This window comes from Dasypus novemcinctus, chromosome 10 (genome assembly GCF_030445035.2).
Source record: "Dasypus novemcinctus isolate mDasNov1 chromosome 10, mDasNov1.1.hap2, whole genome shotgun sequence".
NCBI lineage: Eukaryota > Metazoa > Chordata > Mammalia > Cingulata > Dasypodidae > Dasypus > Dasypus novemcinctus.
Window position 1 is genome coordinate 82044338 of NC_080682.1, and position 14878 is coordinate 82059215.

The 14878-nt window shown below is 46.2% G+C and overlaps 1 protein-coding gene across 7 annotated transcripts in view; it reads right to left on the minus strand.

The window, feature by feature from the left end:
* The window catches only part of MICAL2 (microtubule associated monooxygenase, calponin and LIM domain containing 2), a 229449-nt gene extending 225975 nt beyond the window's left edge, over positions 1-3474 (minus strand). For 4 of the 7 annotated variants that reach the window (XM_058305724.2, XM_058305723.2, XM_058305722.2 and 1 more), the window contains exon 1: positions 3273-3449. The gene's annotated coding sequence lies outside the window, so the exon portion shown is untranslated. Of the gene's footprint in view, positions 1-3272 lie in introns of all 7 variants that reach the window. The other 3 variants (XM_071218210.1, XM_058305719.2, XM_058305718.2) reach the window with 1 other exon arrangement.
* Between the last annotated feature and the right edge of the window lie 11404 nt (positions 3475-14878).

The window sequence follows — 14878 nt, forward strand, 5'->3', positions numbered from 1 at the left end:
TTCCTGAACGACTACTATAACACATTTGGCAGGTGGTAACTGCACACAGCCATGTCCCAGACACTGGCACTGGGGATCCAGCACTGCACAAGAAGCTGACTCCAGGGTCAAGGGGACGCTCTCTAGCAGGGGAGATGGGCACTGAAAATGGAGAGTAATGGCTGGTTTAAAGGGAGAGTGTTTGCTGCTTCAGATTAAAATAAGTATAAAAGGACAAACAACTGAATGCAACTTAAAGACCTTGCTTGGATGCCAATTTTAACAAACCCACTATAAAGGTCGTTTCTGAGACAATAAAGGAAATCTGAATATGGACATATGATACCAAAGAACTTTATAAGGGAAGGGAGGGAAAGGGGGAGAAAAGAGATAGATGTAGCCAGCCTAGTTTAAACTTGATGACTTTGTTGAAGCTGGATATAATGAGTATACGGAGACTCATTATTCTATTTTTATATGTCTGAAAATGTCCATACTAATTTTTAATAGGACTGCAACACGTCATAAAGGATACCTTAATGGAGATAGGTATCAAAAGCTAAGAGAATAAAGAACAAAGAGCAAGTAGGTCTTGTAGGAACCAGAAAGTAAAAACTGAAGTTTATGAGTGTTTTATATGTCATTTCACATGGGGTGAGAAGATACATTCATAATTAATTACAATATAAGGTGGAAAATAGTAAGTAGCAGAGAGCTGCACACACCAAGCCTCCTGAGTTCAGAGGACAGCACAGGATTTTCCTAGTTACCATATCATTTAATTCACCAAACACAGACCTCACTCATAGAGACAGAGCCAGGATCCTACCCGGGTCACTCACCAACTGTGTGTTGGGGGCAAGTTTTAACCTTTCCAAGTCTCAGTTTCAACATCTGTAAAATGGGACTAACACACCTACTTCTTTAGAGAGCTAATAATGTAGGGATCTAAAAAAGCCTCAGCATGATGAACACTAATCTTTCCCTGCTCTTTAAAACTGACCCTTAGCCCTGGGAGAGCTTCTAAGATTAGCAATACTCAGCCCCAAAGTTCTTATACCCACCCCATCAGCCCTCCCTCCCCCCAAATGCAGGACTTCCACTCTTCAGCAGTGGGGAGTGAAGGGGGCAGGCACGGGGCTGGGAGGCAAACTCAGGTAGGGGCATATGGACATGGTGGCAGGGGGATCAAGACACAGCCTAATCAGGGGCAGTGAGGGAACCAGGGATTATCTGGCTGCAGCTCTGCTCCCTGCAGCTCCAGGGAATGGGCCTCCAACGGCCAGACACAACCAGCCTTAGCCCTTAAGCTGATTTCTACTAAAGTATAACTGGTTATTATCTGGGTAGCCTTGATTTTTCCCTTGGAAAAGGGGGATGAGCAGGAAGCCAGAGACCTGAGACTGAAGAAAGGAGGCAGGGATAAAAGTGATGTCAATTTTTATAAAGGAATACTCAAACCATGGATCTCAATCACCCCAGAACCATAACCACCGTACCTCATCACCAAAATCAAAACTAGAATCAGTCCTAAGATAAAGCTTATTTCAGCTAACACAGTCCTAGACCATCCCAAGGCTCTGAGGTGAGGCCAAGTCAATGAAGGGGTCAGGCTTCCTCCCAAAAAGAGCACCCAGGGCGAGCAGTCAGTCCTTTCCCATCTCATCATGGCCAGCACCATCCATGGCCCCTGGCTGGAGGGCAGGGTGGGCAGGGGATTGGCAGGTTGACAACCGGGCTAACCTGGTTAGCTCAAGTGCTTTCCCAAAGCAGCATCCATTGAAATCCTGGTGGACAGGATCTCTGAGGCCAGGAGCCTCCAGTCAGCACACTTTGGGGCCATCCTCCCACAGTGCAGGACACCACTTTCCATAGCTACGGGGCAGCAGGAAAGCACTGGGCTTAGAGCTGACAGAGCAGGGTTCCAATCCTGGCTCACTTTCTAGGTGACCTCAGGCACTCAGCCTGCATCTCTTTCCCCATCCCTAAACTGTGGAGGGCAACACCCACCTCTCAGAGTTTTTGGAGAGTAACCATGAAATCCACTAGAGCAGAGCCAGAGGGCAGAGCTGGGAACCCAGTAGGTACTTAACATTCTGTCTTTCCTCTGCCTAAAGGACTGGATTAGAGCCTCTAGGACACGGGATGGGGTTGCCTTGGAGACTGGAGGTAAACCTGTGGCTTCCGCTGCCCCTGGGAAGGGACAGCACAGAGAGGCACAGGTGCCAGGGTGGCAGGGCAGGGACACGTCAGAAGGCCCACTTGCCTCAGGCTTTCTTCCCGCAGGACGTGTCCACAAAGGGGCAGATGAGTGACTTTATCCCTCACAGAAACTACGGAAGACTCTGGAGAACAAGTCAGACTGACAGCAGAGGGCACGTACACCGCCTTCAGGCTCCGCAGGGCCCTACACCTTCCAGATAAAAGTTCTTTCCACTTTAAGAACCCAGACTTCAGAATAAACAATGTGGAAAGAGACCCACGTTTACTCCGGTTTCAACACGCCTCTTCCCCATCCAGCAAATGCCGTTCCCAGCTCTGCCCGAGAGGATGACCCCCGCAAAGTTAACCCCACCTGCCACCGCCACCTGCCACCACCACCTGCCACCGCGGCAGAGGAGACGCGGGCAAGACCCCGCCGCTCCCCACCGTCAGCGGTGGAACAGCCGGGCGGGCGCCCGAGAGGATGCCCCCGGGCCTGGGGTGCGCGGGGCTGCCGAGGGGGCGCGCAGCGCAGAAAGGACAGCTCCGCGGCTCTTCTGGTCACGACCCCCGCCCGGGACCCGGCCCCAGTCCGCAGCCTGCGAGGCCACTGACAATTGACCCAACTTAACTTCCTGTTATTAAGGAGGGAGGGGACAAAAAGCGCCCAGGGAAGGGACATGAAAGGCGCGGGGCCCAAACCATGGAAAGCGACGTTTGGGGATGGTTTTAGCCACTGGTATCAGGCGGAACCGCTGGCGCATCGCGCCCGCTCCGTGGTGACGTTTGGGGATATTTTAGGCTTAGAATTACAGGGTTTGGGTGCTGGGGAGCGAAGTAAGGGATATTTCCGAGGAGGGCTGGGTGGGTGTTAACCGGCTCAGCGACCGGCCGGGGCAGCCCCGCGCTCCCGGGCAGCGACACCTGCTCGCCGGGGGTCCCGCGGGGTGGCCTTGAGGCGGAAGATGCTCCCGCCGCACCTGACCCACCCGAGCGCGGGGCAGGGCGCAGAGTCCAGCCGGCGCCGGGACGGTCCCCACCCACGCCTGCCCTCCTTCCCTCCCTCGAGTCCCGCGCCGTCCCCGCCTTACCGAGAGCCGCGCTGGCCGCCCGGCCTCGAGCCAGCGCCTGCCTCCACAGCGGGCGGCGGGCGCAGCTGCCGGGACCCGCCGGCGCCTGCGAGCTGGGAGCGAGCGCGGAGGCCTGGCGCAAGCTCTGCCCGGCGAGCGCCTGCAGCTGTGCGCGGCGCGGCAACCTGGGCGGGGAACAGCCTCCATCGGCGTCGCGGCCAATGACAGGGCAGCCCGGGGGCGTAGCCCCGCCCCCATCCCTGGTCGTGTGGCCAATGGTAGCGCGGCGCGGAGCCTACCTCCCGCCCACGCCCCGCCCCGCCCCCACGGGGCTGACTGTCACCGCAGCTGCTGCGGGCGCACGTGGGCTGCAGCCTAGCCCCCAGCACCGGGAGCGGTCAGGCGCTGCCACCCGAGACCCGATGGGAGCGAGGGTGGTGGTGCGGTGAGATGAAAACCCCGGTTCTGGTGTCTCGATGTCAAGGGAGAGGGAAGGACTGGGCCTTGTGCTCCGGGTCCTAAGCACTGGGAGGCAGTCCTCAGCGTTCCCTGTGGACCTGAGGAGCACATTAGCGCTTGCAGTACTAGCTTTGTATGCCCTAAGGACATCCCTCCTTGCTATGCTCCTTGACCACGCTCGGATTCAGCAAACGCCCTGCTAAGAGGCTTGTAGCTCTTCTGGGGCTGGCGGTGCTTAGGATAAGCGGTTGGGAAGAGGGACAGCGGTGCGGATGGCCTATATTACCTTGGCTGGATCGCCCAAACAGCCTCTCTTCTTGGTGTCAAATGGCTAGCATAATCTGTCCATACCACCCCCTCTCCCAAAATGGTAGACCCACACCATTCACAGAAAAGAACACTGTGGACAGTGCAAGGCCCAGTAAGGGAGGTGAAGCAGCTTTGCAAACTGCAAATACTGCACAGCACCTTGTACAGACTACTCTGGTAGCAGAAGACCATGAACCCAGGATCCCCAGGGGCAGGAACAGTGTCTCACCTCAGGGGCCAAGTGCCCCTCACAGGCCCAAAGTAGGTATCAATAAGCGTTCTTTGATCTGAGCTCCAGGTTGGCCTGGAGACCTACAGGGAGGAGATCAGTCAGGCTTGGGCAGAGCGAGAACACTATGGTGGCTGGGGCAGTTGGCCTTTCCATGCTCCCTCTCCAGGCAAGTGCAAAAGGCCAGCCCTCGCCCTCCAACCTGAGTTTATTTTTTCTCTACTCCTTACTCTGTCATCCTCCCCCTGGCCTATTGGGTTTTCCCAGGGATTGTCCTAACTGGAAGCCCTCTTAGCACTGAGTCCAACTTCCTACTGATAAACTTTCTGGCAAAAGTCGCCCCTGCTGGGTTTGCAAGGCTCAGTTAGTACTGACTCCATTCTAATGAAACTCTGCCTTGGATACTAGTTGATGGAGAGCTCTCTATGTACATACTTTTGTTTAGTCCTGACAACAGCCCTCTAAGGTAAGTATTTTTATTATCATCTCCTTTTACAGATGTGGAAACAGACTTAGTGAGGGACAGCAGTTTATCAGGGTCACAAGACTAGTAATTATCAGTCTGGATTAGAACCGAGATCTGTCTGATTCTAGAATCTGCACACATAACCACTACAGCCATTCCTCTGGAATGCTAGACAGCCCAGGTCCATCCCTGATGGAACTGCTGGGGACAGACCCATCCCCAGCCCATCCAAACATTCTGTTGAGCTCAGATCTGGGAACCTTTGGGGAAAAGACAGCTGACTGGCCTGGCCTTACCTAATTTGCACAATATAGGAAACCCAAGATCGAGAGAGGCTTCAGTAAACAGTGTTACCTATGCCCAAGCTTGACTTTAGTGGACCCAAGGCCTCTTGTTACTGGCCTGGACCTGAGGCACCCGTGTTGGGGAGGGAGATGGAGATGAGTCATCCGTTCATTCAACAAACCCTACTGTGAGCTAGATATGGTTCCTTAGAGTGAGCAGATGATTAATCAGAAAGACACAGTGCTATGGGAGTTGTATTCTTTATTACTTTTTAAAAAATATAATTCCTATCATATTATCTGTAGCACAATGTTTTCCCTTCAAATTAAAACAAATCTATCACTATTTCAGGAACACCATAGGCCAGCCAAGTTTAACAGAGATAGCACTGCTTAGCATAGATGCTCTAGCAACTCAAAGAATGAATTTTTATCAATGCTTTCCCATGACCTCTATCTCCTCTTCACTACCCCAACCCCAATTTAGGTTGCTCAGGAAAGAAAGACACAGGCTAAATGGGTCTGAGGGCTGACAGGTGAGTTTTTCCTTCAGTGTAGGGCAGATTAGTTGCTAATCAGGGCTAATTGCATAGAGAGAGATGAGTCTTGGGTCTTCTTGAGTCAGCAGTCAGAGTCCCTCACCACGACACATAAACTGTCCTTGCTGGCCACCTCCCTGATCACTATCCGACATCAGTTGAAGGGCAGAGAGGAATGGAGAAAAATGTAAGAATCCCTCCTCCTTTGAACAAAACACAAGCTTTTGGAAGCAACTATGGGATGTCCTAATGGACTGTGATTGTATCTGAGAGTTCATTTATCTAAGCTCTTCAAAGAAAAGGTCATGCTATGTTGGGTGGACATTCAAGGAAATATTATCTAAGCACCTCCCTTAACAAATTAAACAAACCAGAAAATGAAAAAATAAATAAATAATAAACAGAGGTCCAGAGAGGGGAAGGCACTTGTTTGGATCACAGAGTGAGTTGGCAGGTTCCAAGTCTCCAGTGCCCCCTTTCTGTCTCTTAGCATGTCAGCCTCCTTATGTAACAGCTCAGCCTTCTGTATTTATTAACAATCTCTTCCCCGTCCTACTCTCCAGGATGGCAAATGTGCTTGTGGAGGTTGTCTGGGAGAGGCAGATGGCCACATTAGCATTAGAGGGAGGAAGAGAAGGAAGACCCAGATTCATCCCTAAAAATATCTTTATCTCAGACTGGAAGCAATGGATCTCCATGGGACCAGGCATCCCTTCCTCTGAAAGAAATATCGCTGGTGGTCTCTGTCATTGTGGGTTAGCCACCTGCCTTTGTTTGCCAGGGCTGCTGTAACAAAGTACTAAGACTAATTGGCTTAAATAATGGAAGTTTATTGTCTCCAGTCTGGAGGCTAGAGTCAAAAATCAAAAATCAAGGTGTCAACAGGACCATGCTTCCTCTTAAAGGGGAAGATCTGTTCCATGCCTCTCCACTGGCTTCTGGTGGGTACCCAGCCATCCCTGGCATTCCTTGGCTTGTGGTGGCATAACTCAATCTCTGCCTCCACCACGTGGCTCTGTCTTTCTCTCCATATGTTCAAATTTCCTTTCCTTATAAGGATACTAGTCATGTTGGATAAGAGCTCACTTTACCCCAGTTTGGCTTCATGTTAACTAATAACACTTTCAAAGATCCTATTTACAAATAAATTTTCATTCACAGGATTAGTACTTGAACATGTTTTTTGGGAATGCAGTTGAACCCATAACACAACCTGATGGTGCTCCAAGATGGCCCTAGGGTTGTTAGACCTGGCTTCCTTTTGTTTCCATTACAGCAATTTACTTGAAGAAAAGCCAGAATTGAACTAAGTGAATTCTCAAGGCAGAGATTATCTATAGAGATGCCAGGGTACCTCTCACAGCTTTGAAATGGCAGGAAACAGAGTTGTCACCTGTTGTGACCTCTAAATAGAAATGGCCCATGCTCTTGAACCTCTTCCATATGTCCACATGTTCCGGGAAGAGGTAAAATAGGGGGTGTGGTTCTCACTGACTTCTTCCCTATGCTGCCATTCAAGGGACTTGGTCTTTCAGAAAGAAAAGGAAGCCTGAAAGCCCTACAGAGTATAGTGACCTTGCTAAATGATAGGAAAAGGCTGATTGGCCCCAAGGCACCTTGGGAGCTGACTTTGTAGAAGGACCTTGTGAACCAAAAATTAGAAACATTTGTACCTACCTCAAAGAGACTTAGGAGTGTGAGAAGATCAGTGGGGCCTCATTCTAGCCCATATCATCCTGACAGGCCTCAGAACACAATATTTTTCACAGATGAGGTCTATCAATGTTTTCGAGATCACTAGGAACTCATGATGTCAAGAGACAGTTTGGGAAGAAATAACATTTGCTGTCTGGGACTGCCAGAGTTAGTAATGCCCTCAGAGGTACAATTTTGGGAATGTGTGCATGTTGTCAGTGAGTGCTGGATTGCTGAGAGCTGTGGCAATGGGCAGGAGGTGAGTCTAGGGATGCGCCAACCAAAGCAAAAGGAGAGGCACAGAGTGGGTGTGTAGAAAGGGAAGGAGAGACATGGGGTCATGTAGATCATCCTCAAATAAACTGGCTATAAGTAAATATATTGATATTGATATTTGGCTTAAAGCCAACTGTGAAATCCAAGAACAATAAGTCTGGTGCCTACAGACTCAACAGACCAAACCATGCCATAAATCCAGTTCACCCTCATGGTGGGACAGGCCATACCCAGAGCCTAGGCAGACTCCTGTCCACACAAACCTGAAGTCTATTCTGAAACAAAGTGCTGTAATTCAATAGATTGAGGGAAACAGCTTTCAACTTCTGCTCCCAAACCCTCCAAAGAGCAGCTAGCCCCCACTTCACATCCAAGTTTTCTTCTTACCTGCCAATCCTTCAGTTCCATCAGTAGACACCAAGGCAACAGCCTTCTTAGACTTCTTCTACACAGCACCCACCACTGGATAAACTCCAATTCCTATAACTAATTATTCCATATCATGTTAATGGCCCTGCTTCCCTGAGCAGACCCTAACTGATATAATAGGTAGGTAAAAGCTACCACTTCTTGAAGGCCTTTGATTGGCAGACACCCACACATTACCTCATTAATCTTCACAATGTTCATATAGGAAACTGGGATTATTAATCCCACTTTACACTGGGGGTAACCAAAGGTTGAGGAGGTTAAATAACATTCCCTAATAACTGGCAGAACCAGGATTCAACCCTAGCTCCTGAATCTATGTTCTTGCCAGTTAATTACTCTGAAACTTACCACAAGCATATATCCCATTAATTATAAAAGTATTGCAAGTGTGACAAAGAGTTTACTTCTAAGAAAAAGGAAGGACATTTAGATACATTAATGTGAAAAGTTTAAGATGCCAAAGAGACAGCAAAAAATTAGTAGGACTTTCCCCAAATGATGCAAAAATACTGAAAAAGAGGGATGGATTGTAGGCCTACTAAATGTCAGGCAGGAACCTTATTCCTGTAAAAATGAAACTTGGCCTAATTATAATTAAAGTCTAAAAATTACCTCCTGAAAACCTTCTTGTTACTCAAATGTGGCCTCTCTCTAAGCCAAACTCAGCAAATACACTTCCTTCTTTCTCTCAGACATGAGATATGACTCCCAGGGGTGAGCCTCCCTGATACCAAGGAATTATTACCAAGTATCAACCAGCAGTGCATTTGGAAAAAGACCTTGACCAAAAGGGGGAAACATTAAATAAAATAGAGTTTTTACCGCTAGGAGATTTCAAAGTGAGTTAAGAGGTCATTCTGGAGGTTTTGCTTATACAGGTTTCAGGCAGATTTCACTAACTGCCGTAGTAAATGAAGCCTCAAGCAAAAGAGCTCCTGAGGGACTCAAGGAACATCCAGACACTATAGGCAAGGCACAGAACCTCATGAAATCAACATCCCCTTGGCAGGCCCCATTTGGGAATATATGATAATCTATTTCCCCAATATAATACAGTTATACTCATTTATAATGTCCCTACTCACAATTCTTCTTTTATTTGACCCTACAATTATCACTATACCCATTAAATATATATCTCAGAGATTTAAATCTTTGGACTTTTCATATGCTGGTTGAGCCCTGAATCCCAGCAGAGTTGCAGCCAAATCCTACTTTCCAGTTCTTTGGACTTGCCCTGGACAACTAACAAAATGATGATGGACAAGTCTCATCCCAAAAAAACAAGGAGTACCTACAGCTGCAAGCAAAACAGTTCCTTCCATCAGCCCCATCATATTTAAGCCTCCTCTCAATCTGAAGCAGTCAGAGCAAATTCCTCAATATTGAGGAATGAACAAACATAAGGAGGGAGTGTAACCATGGACCAAAGTAGATTTATTGTAGTTATTATAATGTGATAACAGAACTTTGTAACATTGTTGTAAAGATAGTGGTTGCCAGGGGTTCCAAGAAGAGAGGGAGGGATGAATATGTGGAACACAGGGCACTTTTTGGGCACTGGAATTGTTTTGTATGATATTGCAATGATGGATACAAGGCATTATACATTTGTCAAAACCTATAAAATTGTACAGCATAAAGTGTAAACCAAATCGTAAACTATAGATCTTGGTTAGTGGGGAAAAAAAGTTTAAAATGCCAAAGAAATGGTAAAAAAAATTAGTATGACATCCCCCAAAAGATGCAAAACCACTGAAAAGAGGGTATGGATTGTAGCCTACCAGACATCATTATTTGCTCATTAGGCAAATAAATTGGTTTAGGCCATGTCTTAAGTGAAGAGGGCTGACCCCTCTATGTACAGACAGGTCTGAGAAGAAATCTGACTTCTGGCAGAAAGAAGTGTCACTGTTGTTTCTCCACACGGTTCACCACAAAGCACCCTCCCACTGGCCGACATCACTGACAGTCCAACTGGGAGAAAATCAAAGAAGCAATTGAGTGAACGCTGCCCTGGGTTTGTGCCCGAGAGTCACAGGATCCCAGAACAAAGTGGGAAGGCACGAGCGAGTGCACAGCGGCCTTCTAAGAATGCCTGAGAGGCCAGCCCTCGAGGTTTTCTATTTCCCCTGAGGACTGAGGGGAGCCTCCTCCAGTAAGGCTATAGCTGCCCCTGTGGACAGCATGAAACAAAGCAGACCTATGCTGCCAGGTTTCCTGGGGGCAGAGAAGGAGGGGTGGGGCCTGGAAGAGGGGCAGAGGGAGGACCGGGAAGCACTCATGACACCTCATCCCAGCTGGGGTACACCTCCCCATCCCTCCTGGGGTGCTTGCCAGCCCCTCCAAGGGCTCCTCTCTCTTCCTCTCTAAACAGTTATGTCTGCCATTCCCTTTCAGTCTCTGCTCTAAGGTCACCTTCCTTATTGCCTTGGTCCAGGCCCCTTCCACATCTGCAAATAGACACACCCGTGTCACAGAGAAGTTTCACATCTGCTTTCGTGGTCTCTCACAGGCCTGTCACATCTCCTTCAGGGAAGCGTCCCATCTCTAAAAGCTTTTTCTTCCTTATATTAAAAAATAAGCTTATTTTTTAAAAAATATCAAAGTAATACCAGAAAATCAGAAATCAAAAAGAATAATATATAAATTATAGGTAATGTCATCACCTAGAGGTATGGACCAACTCCTGGGTGGATATGGATCTATTCACATTATCAGTACCTGTACTATAAAATCTTGAAACTGAAGAGGCCGTATAAGGGAATGGTTAGAGTTTGGACTTTGTACTTAAATCAGCTTAGGTTGGAATCTCAAATCTAGCTGTGTGACTTTGGATAAATTAGTCACTCTGAACTTCAGTTTTCTCTTGGGTAAAAATGGGGATAGTACCCACTTCATGCAGTTGCCAAGAGGATTAAATGAGATGATCCATGTAAAACCCACCAAGTATAGTATATATAATCACAATCTTCTCTCTTCAGTCTCTCACTCTTAGTTTTTTCCTGACAGCTGTAATCATAGTCAAACCACCACTCTCACCAAACAAAATAAATCAAACTATAAAAGGAAAGAAAAAAAAAAAAAAAACCCACAAACAAAACAAAAACCAAGAGGCTACAAAACAAAACATACATATAAAACATTATTTGACACCACTCCTTGAGCCTAACTCTGTATCTCACCATCATACATTCTCTTTCTGCCTCCTCAAGTGTCACTCACTGTAAACCCCATAATTTGACTCGTTAGGATGACAGCGCCCTCCCAGTTGTAAAATCCATCTTCTATTTTTGGCCTTCACCCTCCTTAATTTCTTTATACCACATAACACAGTTGACCACTCTCCTTCTTGAAACACCCCCACTTCCTCTTTCCTTTGTTTCCAAAACACCACTTGCCGGATCTCTCCAGATCCTCCACCTCAGTTTCCTGTGCTGGCAAGTGGTCTTCTCCCTGTTCTTCTCCCTTTATGTCTTTTCTTGGGTGACACTTCCCTTCTCCTGTGTCAGCTATCCTACAGACACTGATGACTTCCAGCTCTCTCCTGAATTCCAGATTCATATATTCAACCACCTGTTAGACATTGCTTCCATCTCAAATCCAACATGTCTAACACTGAATTTTCCACCCTTTCCCCAAAATCTGTTTATGAGCTATATTTCTAATCTCATAATGGTATCATGATCCAGCCAGTTTCATAAGCTAGAATCTTCAGCGTTACCTATGATTCCTCCCTTTTTCTAAATCTTCTTTTCTAACTGGATAATATATCCAGCCAATTATAGTCCATCTCTTGAATCTCCTCCATCTTATCTACTGCTATTTCCACTGTCTTAGTTCAGGTACCCATTATCTCTTCTCTGGATAACTACAATAACCTCTTCTTTGTATATATCCTTTTCCTTAATTGTCAGAGTTATATTCTTAAATACAAAAGTGATCATGTCATTTTCCTGTTTAAATATCTCTGCTTCCTGGAAAGCACAGTTAAACTCTTACTGTAGCTGACCCTAGGCTACCTTCTCACCTAATCTCCCAGAACATGCCAGAAACTGCCACAACTTCTCCACTCCTTACCATGGACTTTTAGGTGGAGCTACCTCAGCTTCTTGGCCTCTGTGGTAGAACACGTGATCTGGGCCAAGCCAATCAGCCATCTCCACTTCCTGGGTCCCAGTAATGGGTTCATGTCCAAGTTACGAGCCAGTGGAGTGTAATTCTGGGTTTGTATTTGAGCTATAAAGAAATCAGAACAAAGAAAGACATAAAGATTTGAACTGACAAGGGAGCCATCACAAGAGAAGCAAGGCCTAGCAGTAGAAAGAGAAAAACCTCATTCTGGTGAAATCTCTTGAGAACTAAATGAAACTGAAGCAGGGTAGTAAAATAGGAACTCAATAGATGGGTCTGGAACCTGGCAGAGAGTCCTTGTGACCATCAGTAACCCCCAGGACGGCTGCTGGAAGACCCTCACCCCCAGGATTCTGTTAACCAGAACAAAGACTTCTTCTGAGAGCAAGGAAAAGCCCGGGATATTCCCCAAGGCCTTTATCATTGGGTCCTCACTGGGGGATTGGTGGGTGGGGTAATCAAGCAAAAGAGCAAACAGCTGGAACCCCTCCCCTGCCATTAGCACGGGGGTGGAATAATGAACAGTTTAAAAGCCAGGCACAGGCTGAGCACGTGTGTGTGTTCTGCTCTCTTGCCTCTGGACATGTTTCTGCCCTCTACTTTCCACTCTCCCCATTTTTCTTCTGCCATGTGGCCAGGCAATAAACCTGGGGATTTATAACCTATAATGGGGAATTGTAGCCTGTAAATCAGCCCGCTTTATCACTTTTCAACCCCTTCCTCTCTATCTGGGACCCCTGCTTTGTTATTGTCTCCCATTTCTCTTCCCTCCCTACCTGAATAAATTACTGGCCTTACTCACCTGTCGTGCTCTTGAAATTCATTCCTGCAGCATAGCCAAGAACCTAAATAAAATCCCGTAACAAAACCATACCCAAAGATATATATACCCTTCATCTACTTTTTTTTAATGTAAGCCAATCTATGCCCCCTCTCCACCTCCCCCCGCCCCTTTTCTTTTCTTTGCTTAGGATAGTCTGAGTTAGGTTTTCTATTATTTGTGGCCAAAACTTCCTACTTACTAACATTTAAACCAGTGGTTTCCAAATTTTGCATTAGAATCACCTGGGGAATTTTTAAAATTTGCAGTACCAATTAAATCATAATGCCTGGGGATAAGAGTATTCATCAGTATTTTTAAAAGATCTTAGGCAATTCCACTGTAGAGCAAAGTTTAGGAAGCAAAATAAGCTACTCCCTCTGTGCTCCCACAGCCTCCTGCCCATCAACTGACCAGAACTTTTTTCACAACATATTACTGGCCTGCCCCCGCTTTGGACTCTCAGCATTTTGGTGACAGATTTGCATCTCTATCTCCTCTGACTTATATGTGGTAAGCACTCAGTAAGTTTTAAATAACGAACCACCAAATGAATGAGCGGGAAAGACCCGGGCCATCCTCTTGCATGTCTTCCCTTCAAGGCATCTTGGACAACGCTGGGTACAAGGCATGAGAGAGTGCAGGGGCAGGCTCTGGGGCCAGAATGCCTTTCCCAAATCCTGGCTTGATGAGACCAAGGGCATGTTCTCAACTGCTGAATGCCTCTGTTTCCTCACCTATAAAATGTAAATAATTCTAACACTTACATCACAGGGATATTGTCAGCACTTAATAAGTTAATACACTTAATACACATAAATTGTTACAGCATAATTTGGTGCATGGTGAACAGTAAATGTCGGCCTCTGCTTTCATTCATTCACTCATAGATGAATATTAAGTACAGTTGATCTGGTTATTCACAGTAGTTATGTTCTAGAAAGTCTCAGTGAACAATGAATTAACAAATACTGGACCACTGCGCCCAGGGGAAATGGAGGACTAGGTTCCTGCAAGCCTTTGGTCACAACATTTCATCAAATGATAATACAGACTTGTTGTTTTATGTGTGCTTCTGCTTAAAGATACCATCTATCTTTTGCTTCCTCTTTAAATTTGCATAAAAGATTCCCTAGGAAGCTTTTTGTTTCATCAGCCTTTTAGAGACTCTCATTGAACTCCTTCTAGAAGCAGGATCATTGCCTTCAGAACATTTAAACAAAGACTTTGAACATAAATGTAAGCAAGTTTCATCATAACTGGAGCTCGTTTAATGAGGTGTTGATTCATTGACATTGAACTCACATCCAGCCGCACTGTAACTCATGCTGAAGGACACTTATGTAGCACATGTCTTTCTTTATAAGGCACATCATAGGCTTTTTGTGCTTAGGGACACTAGACAGCACTTCAGCACTATGCTTGGAGGCCATGTGAAGCAGCAAGTCACCAAGAAAAAGCACAAAAACGCAAAAAGTGTGGCACTAAAAATACTGTGAAAAGATAAAAAATACTGTTTATCGTTTGAGAGCATTGCCTTTTTCCACCTCAGCAGAGACCATGCACGTGGAGCAACTTAAATTTTTAATAGTTCTTTGCACATGCACCAATGACCTCAAAAGTGCCACTGATTTTTTTTTTATTTATTGAGACTTGTTTCATGAGCCAGCATGTGGTTTATCCTGGTGAATGATCTCTATGTAATAAGGAAGAATGTATATCCTGCTGTTGAGGATACAATATTCTGTATAGGTCTCTTAGATCTAGCTCATTTATCATATTATTCAATTCTCTGTTTTCTTCTTGATCTTCTGTCTAGAAGTTCTATCTATTGATTAAAGTCATTTGTTGAAGTTCCCCCCCAAAAAAGTGTCACTGATATTGATTTGGGAGTTACAAATAAATGTTAGTGAGTGGGCAATTCCACAAGTATGGAACCAGTGAACCATGAGGAAGGTTGTATATACTCCCTGGGAGGGCTAAG